This window comes from Oryzias latipes, chromosome 7 (assembly GCF_053564925.1).
Source record: "Oryzias latipes strain Hd-rR chromosome 7, Olatipes_Hd-rR_3.1".
NCBI classification, from domain to species: Eukaryota; Metazoa; Chordata; class Actinopteri; order Beloniformes; family Adrianichthyidae; genus Oryzias; species Oryzias latipes.
The window spans coordinates 31044952-31051773 of NC_136243.1; the positions used below are offsets into that span (position 1 = coordinate 31044952).

Consider the following 6822-nt stretch of genomic DNA (forward strand, 5'->3'; position numbering starts at 1 on the left):
AGCAATGCTTGTATTGATTCAAAATGCTGTCCGTCTGTCAAACACCTAGAGTTAAGATGAGTGAGATGATGGAAACAAATTCTCTTTGATGCAGACACCTTTCTATTTATTTTTTCTTTAAATCCAGTAAACCCAATAAATTATATAAATTTTATGGATGACAATTATTTTTTATTAAGAAGCAGCTGTTAGTTTGTTGCAGGTCTGGAATCATAAGTGGTGAGTCTAAGCCCCGCCCCCAAACTCTCTACCTGTTCCCGTTGTTTTCCCCCACGTGCAAACCCCCTCCCCCCCTCCAGCATGTTCTACACAGAAAGCGCAACGTACGGTCATCGTAGCAGCAAGGTGACAGGATAGTAGGGGCGCTCTAATGCAAATGTAATTAATTTTAAGCGGAAATGGGTGGTTTTGGTCTGGGGGGGGGGGCTTTTTTGGGGCATTCATGTGTCCTCTACGAGATCGGCACTGACTGTCTTTCCAGAAAAAACGTTCCATCCCATAACAGACGCGTTCACAGCTGTAAACACACCCCCCTCCTTGCGTTCAACGCTGCTCTCTTCCTCCTGCCTGCTCGCACTTCCTGACGGCGTTAAAGGCACCACGACAATCTTACAAGATGATAGTTATTTTACAAAAACACAGAGAGCTGCAGCACAGGCATGAAAGAGCCGCCGGTTGCCAACTGATGCTGACTCTGATGCAGATGAGGAACCAGAGCTGGAGGCAGCAAAGATTGTCAAAAATGTTTACATGTTTGTTGTACATTATTGAACATTTTCATGATTGGAAAGGAGCACGATTGATGAATACAATTCTTATAATTGTTCTCACACCATCACCTGTGTTCAAATTTCACCATATACAGTTCAAATAAACACAGTAAATACATTACATTAATTAAGCACTTGCATTCCAAACATTCCACTCAACAGTCAAGTTTGTACAATCAAATTTGTTTAGTTTTATACATCCGTTTAAATTGCATCATATTTTGACAACCTTTTAACTCTTTCTCCTGGGAATTCCACATTTTTACCCCTGCTAAACACACACACTTTTGCTTTAGTGTTGTTCCAGCAAACAGTTTTTTGAAGTTTAATCTTCTCCTATGATTTTCATCTCCTGTAATAAAAATAAAAAGTTTTTGTTAGTCTTCTGGTAATTTTCTGTTTCTGGCTTTAAGCATGATTAATGCATGAAACATCTCATGGATGCGCTGCGATGCATCTTCAGTGATGAATCCTGAGATCATGGGGTGTTTTGGGTCTCACACCCTCACCCACGCGACCCAGCCGGAGTTGATCAGACCCCGACTTGCGTCCCAGTAGCAGTCCACGGATCAGCCCTCTTAATCCACAGCCACCTCGTAGCGTTCTCTGCGACTTGGCTCATGGATTGAATGGCCCTCTTCTTCTCTTCTCTGTAATGCCTAATCGACAGAGGACTTTGCCAAGATAACGTCCCACATAGCCTCTACAGCCAACTTCTACAGACTCATAGAAGGTTTTCCAGCCTCTCTCCCTGCACCACTCAACCAGTTCCTGGTACTTAGCGCATTTCCTCTCATTTGCTTCCTCCATATGCGCTTCTCAGGCACCGTAAGTTCCAGCATGATCAGATGTTTTGAAACCTCAGAGATTACCATCATTTCTGGGTGGAGGTTTGTACTTACGATGTGCTGAGGGAACCTTAGCTATTTTCCTAGGTTGACCTGCAACTGCCAGTCCGAGGCTTTGTGGAGGAGGCCTGTTGTTAATTGTGGCCGCGCCTGAGGTTTCTCTCCAGCTTTGATGAAGGGGACGGCCTTCTTTGGAGCACGATGATCTTTTCTGGTTTTAACGGCTGAAGCTAAAATCTTAGCAAGTGCTTTAAGCACCTGGTCGTGGCGCCAGCGATAGCGACCATCAGTCAGAGCCCTAGGTCAGCTGCTAAGGACATGTTCTAAAGAGCCTCTTCCAGAGCAAAGAAGGCAGGATAGTGTATTGCTCTTAGTTTTGTGAATAATTCAAACATCTATCTTTTGTAATAAAATTACAAAAATTATTATAAAATGTTAGTAAGGATAAAGTCAGTTTGAGTTTTAAGGAGTTTTCTGAGATGTAACTATAGCATTGTTTCTGTCATTTAAAGGAAACTTGAAATACCAAAAAGTACACAGAACCAAGAAGTATGCGGAACGAAATGCCAATCATGATGTTAATCCCATCCCTGGACAGCTGGGTAAATAGATCACATGTACCTTTGCCTGTATTCTATTGCTAAAATGCATTTATTTTTTATACCATTTCATCAGATGGGCTCTGTGAATTTGAAAAACAGCATTTCAGATACAAATATACTCTACCGATATATTTGGTCAACCTAAAAAATGGCCTTTACTTCACACATCAATGATTGCAGTTTTTGCTTTAAGGAGAGGCTGTAGACATCTTTGCTGCTCATGGAAACACTCTGGGAAGCCAGAAACACAGATTAATGAGACATAGTGTCTACTCAGCATTGCTATGTTTGAGTTCCAGGATGAGTTAAGGGCTGATATGAAGCTGCCATAGTAAATATAATATCTGTTGTGCTTTTTAAAAAGAAATTATTTGACCCTTCTTTCTGATGTCAAATTTGTAAACGTGAGCGTGAACTGTGTCTGCTGCTGAGTTCAGGACAGCCTGATAGAAGCTGACAGGCTAAAATGAAGCACTCAGATATGAACGTGGCAGACAGGAGCCAGTCTCTTATGGAGATTAGGCTGACTCCTACTCCACATTCCCCAGCGACGAGCAGAACATCAGGCTCCTACACTTCAGCCCTCTAAATCCTCTCTTCCCCCTCCAACTGCTCTCTAAGATGTTTCTGGTTGCGGTCTGAGGTTCGTCCGCTAAAGGAGAAAGTTCACGATACCGGAATGATCAGCCTGAGAGCAGAAAGATGGAGTCAGAGAGACCAACAAAAATATATGGCTCCATTATGGAGGATCGCTGAGATTTATGACACAACTGCAACTCCTGAAGGAGCCATAATAGAGACAGAGCGTGATAGGGTTGACAGGAACCTGACTGTGGAGGTCTGGACTCACATGGGTGGACTCATAGAACCAGACAAACCCACATTCTTTGATATCCAGAGGTAGATTTGCAATTTTTTTTTCATTTCTTTAAAGTCAAAATTACAGAAATAACAACAATAATGTTAAGTGAACGGAGATCGTGTGTAACAGCTTTAATTCTAAGTGAAGATTTGTTCTGTTCCAGATTGTAGCTTTAATGTCCATCAGAGCCTCTAACTTAAAGACCCACTCCAACCATCTTTTGAATAGGCACATTTAGCCGCCACACGGCAGTGCGCCTTGTGACCCGGGATGCCTTATATATGGATTGATTCTGGTCGTACTCACTGATGTTGAAGCGATTTTTCAGAGGTACACGGCGCTCTGTCAAAGATTTGGTCGGGTGTTATTGTAAATATGCTAACATGGCTAATGTATATTGGTGTTGGACTGTGTTTCTTTTACATGTTACCAACCAGGTTGGTAGTTAGTGTATTTAAAGCAACGTTTGTTCACCTTTTGGCACATCCTGTCAGGGGTCCCCACAGCGAATCAGCTTTGAAAGTTTTTTACGTCGGTTGCAAACAAAGTTTGGAGTTACAGGTTTTGTCGGTACGCCAATGTGGCTAACAAGTTCTAGACTGACCGACTGATTAACTTATCTCAAAGTCTTTTGTCTCATCCTTGTAGTTCGGTGTGTCTTACATACAACATAAGTTGGTAAATAGACCAATCATTGATGGTGTACCTTATAATCCAGTGTTCCCTGGTTGAAGAATTTGGGATTTTCAACGCGTTCCCAGTAGTCTTTAATTATGATGATGCTGTTTTTAGCCAAAATTCAAAAGCCTGTGTTGTTTTCGAGGACATAGTTTCTGCAGAGCGGCAGGAGTTCTTTAGAAATTTGTCTCTGAGTTGTGGGCAGGACCGTTGGCGTAGAGCAACCCCACCTCCTCTTCTCCTTCCCACTGCTGAGAGTTCTCTGTTCTCTGTTGGCATGTAGCAACTCTGCCCCCACTTCCCATCACCCATAGCTAAGCAATCTGTTGACACTCTCTCCCGCTAGCTTACAGCCCCTAATAACCACAAGCTAACATCAGCAGTGCAACAAAAATGGTGAGTAATATTGGAGCATTCCAGCCATACAGTTTAGCCAGATTCCAGCTCAGACAAAGACATACATTTGTCTTTTTGTCTACAAGTGGATGCATCAGAATGGAGCGGAGCAGGGAGATTGTTGCCCGCCAGCATGTTTTCTATGTCAAATTTTTACTCCTGATTTACAACGATTTGAACAAAGAAAAACTCAGAAATCCATTTTTGAGCTTAATTTTTATTTATACATGTCCTTTGTCATCAGAAAAATGCCACAAAAAGATGTTAAAAAAACACCAAAAACACAATTTTCATCAGAGTGGGTCTTTAAAACAAATTAACAGATGTAGTGCATTTCAAAGTAAAAGCATGTAAAAATGTTATGAACATTAGTTCTTCAAGTCAGCATCACCTTGTCAAGAATGTTATTTCATGTCATTACAGCTGCATTACAAGGAAATAAAGACATATCAACTTCCTGCCTGAGCGCTCCGCCTCATCGCCGTGGCCACAACATTACGTTTGATAAAGGCTTTTTTTGAGTGATGGATGAAGATTTTATGAGCATCAATTTGCACGGCTGACAAGAACTGAAGAGAATGCTCTAAAAAGCTGCAGCTTTGCTCTGCAGAGTCAACAAATTCCTGTGTGGAATTCCTCACTTATCTGGTGTATGGAAAGTAAGACGGAGGCTGGAATTCCTCTGCGGTCTGGAAGAATGTGGCCATAAAGGACAGTGGCATCATGTCAGGCGATGATCAAAGCCAGGAGGCATTTCCAACCCCCCTCCCTGCTGCCGGATGAATATGGAGGTGAGGAAAAACAACAGAAACTGCAGATATGAGACAAATTCATGCAATTTTAGCCTTACTGACATCACCACAAAGCGACGGGGTGAGAGCGGCCACTCAACACTCACTTAATTTATAAGGCCACTATCTGGAACTGGGAGCAGAGAAATGCTGCGTGTAAACCAGAGGAGGGGGGGTGGGGTGCTGGTGAGACGGCGTTGGTGCACGCAGAGGTTATGGTTGGAGGAACATATGCAAAACAAAGGATAATCTGGGAAATGACTGGGATTATGTGGAGAGAAAATTACAACAACTGTAAAACTGTCGCAGATCAAAAAAAAAATGTTCTTTGTTTCGTAAATTCAAAAGTTGCAGAAACTATTTTGATATTTTTTGTAATGTAACTACTAGAATTAGACAAATGCTTAAAGTCCCACTCTGATCTTTTGATGTATTTTCAAAGGGTTCCCAGTGGCCTGTAATTACTGAATGATGATGGCATTTTAGCCCAGATTTCTTATAACTCTCATTTTCGAGAACATAGTTTCTCCAGAGCGGCAGTAGTTTATCAGGAATTCACCTCTGAATTGTGAGCGGTATGATTGATGCAGAGCAACCCAGCCCCCCTTCCCATTACCAATAACTGAGCACTCTATTTAGGTGCTCTCCTACTAACTAACTCATTCTAACTTACAGATTCCAGCTCAGTCGAGTAAAACAAAGATGTACATGGATCTCTTTGTCTGCAAGTGAATCCATCAGAATGGAGCAAGGCAGATTTTCTACGTCACAAATATGATTTTTTTTCGAACGGCATTTATTCATCTGATCCTGATTCACAACAATTTGAATAAATAAATGTTCAGACATGCAGTTTTGATCTTCCTTTTTTTTTAGATATGTCCATCTTTTGAAAAATGCCACAAGACCGTGTTAAAAAACCACAAACATTGGAGTGGGTCTTTAACCCTTGTGCTATCTTAGATGACCCCACCCTTACATTGATGTGTTCTCCCTACCAGGTGGATAAAGGTGGAAAGATTTCATGTAATCCATGGACACCAGTGAAGTTCACAAATAATTGAAGAAAAAACGTTCAGAGCACTGTCTAGTGGGGTCTAGATGACCCAACTCCCAATGGTAAAGTGCCTAGGATGGCACAAGGGTTACAGCGTATTAAACTATAAAGCTTTTTGTAATTATGTACAATTGTGCCTGAGCAAAAACTGTGGCTGTTTTTGTTAACTTCCACAGGAAGCCCAGTCACTCCTTTTGTTTATTTATTTATTTGTTTGTTTTTTTGTTTGTTGTTGTTATTTCATTACCCTGACTACGTTCTATTTTTGAATAAAAACTAGAATTCTGTCCAATATGTGTTTTGTTTAAAGATAAATTTACTTCAAAATAAGAAGTAAAAATGAAGAAAATGCAATGACAAATGAAAAAGCTTATGAATAAAGTAAATAAATAATTGAGTACCTAATTTAGTTGGATAAAGGGGAAATTTTTCATTCACTCAGTATTCATCAGAGCTGTTAACTTTACTTCCTTTTTCATGCCTGAACTTAGATGTGTTAAAAACAACGACTGCAAAAAACGATAAATTCAGGTTGAGGTCTGCAGCTTTGCTCGTCTTTACTCTCATCTTGAAATAATCCAGGATCTAAAGATCAAATAAGTGTCTCTGTTATACTGAGCAAATAGAATTTCCCTGACATTTTATGCATAAGTCAATATTTTTTCCTTTTTCAGTTTAAACATTAAAATCATAAAGTGGACTTTAAAGAGCAAAACTTCTGGTTTTAGTTGGAACATGTGACACGATAATTGTCATGGGAAGCTAGGCAAGACAGATCCAGACGCTGGAACCCGGAAGGCAAACACAGGTGAGTTGAA

General features: G+C 40.8%; 1 long non-coding RNA gene across 1 annotated transcript; it reads left to right on the plus strand.

Moving 5' to 3' along the window:
* Positions 1–4809: 4809 nt before the first annotated feature.
* On the plus strand, positions 4810–5799 carry LOC144993933 (uncharacterized). Its single transcript, XR_013657233.1, has 2 exons — positions 4810–4947; positions 5623–5799. It is a non-coding gene; the product is annotated as an uncharacterized LOC144993933 (long non-coding RNA).
* Positions 5800–6822: the final 1023 nt, after the last annotated feature.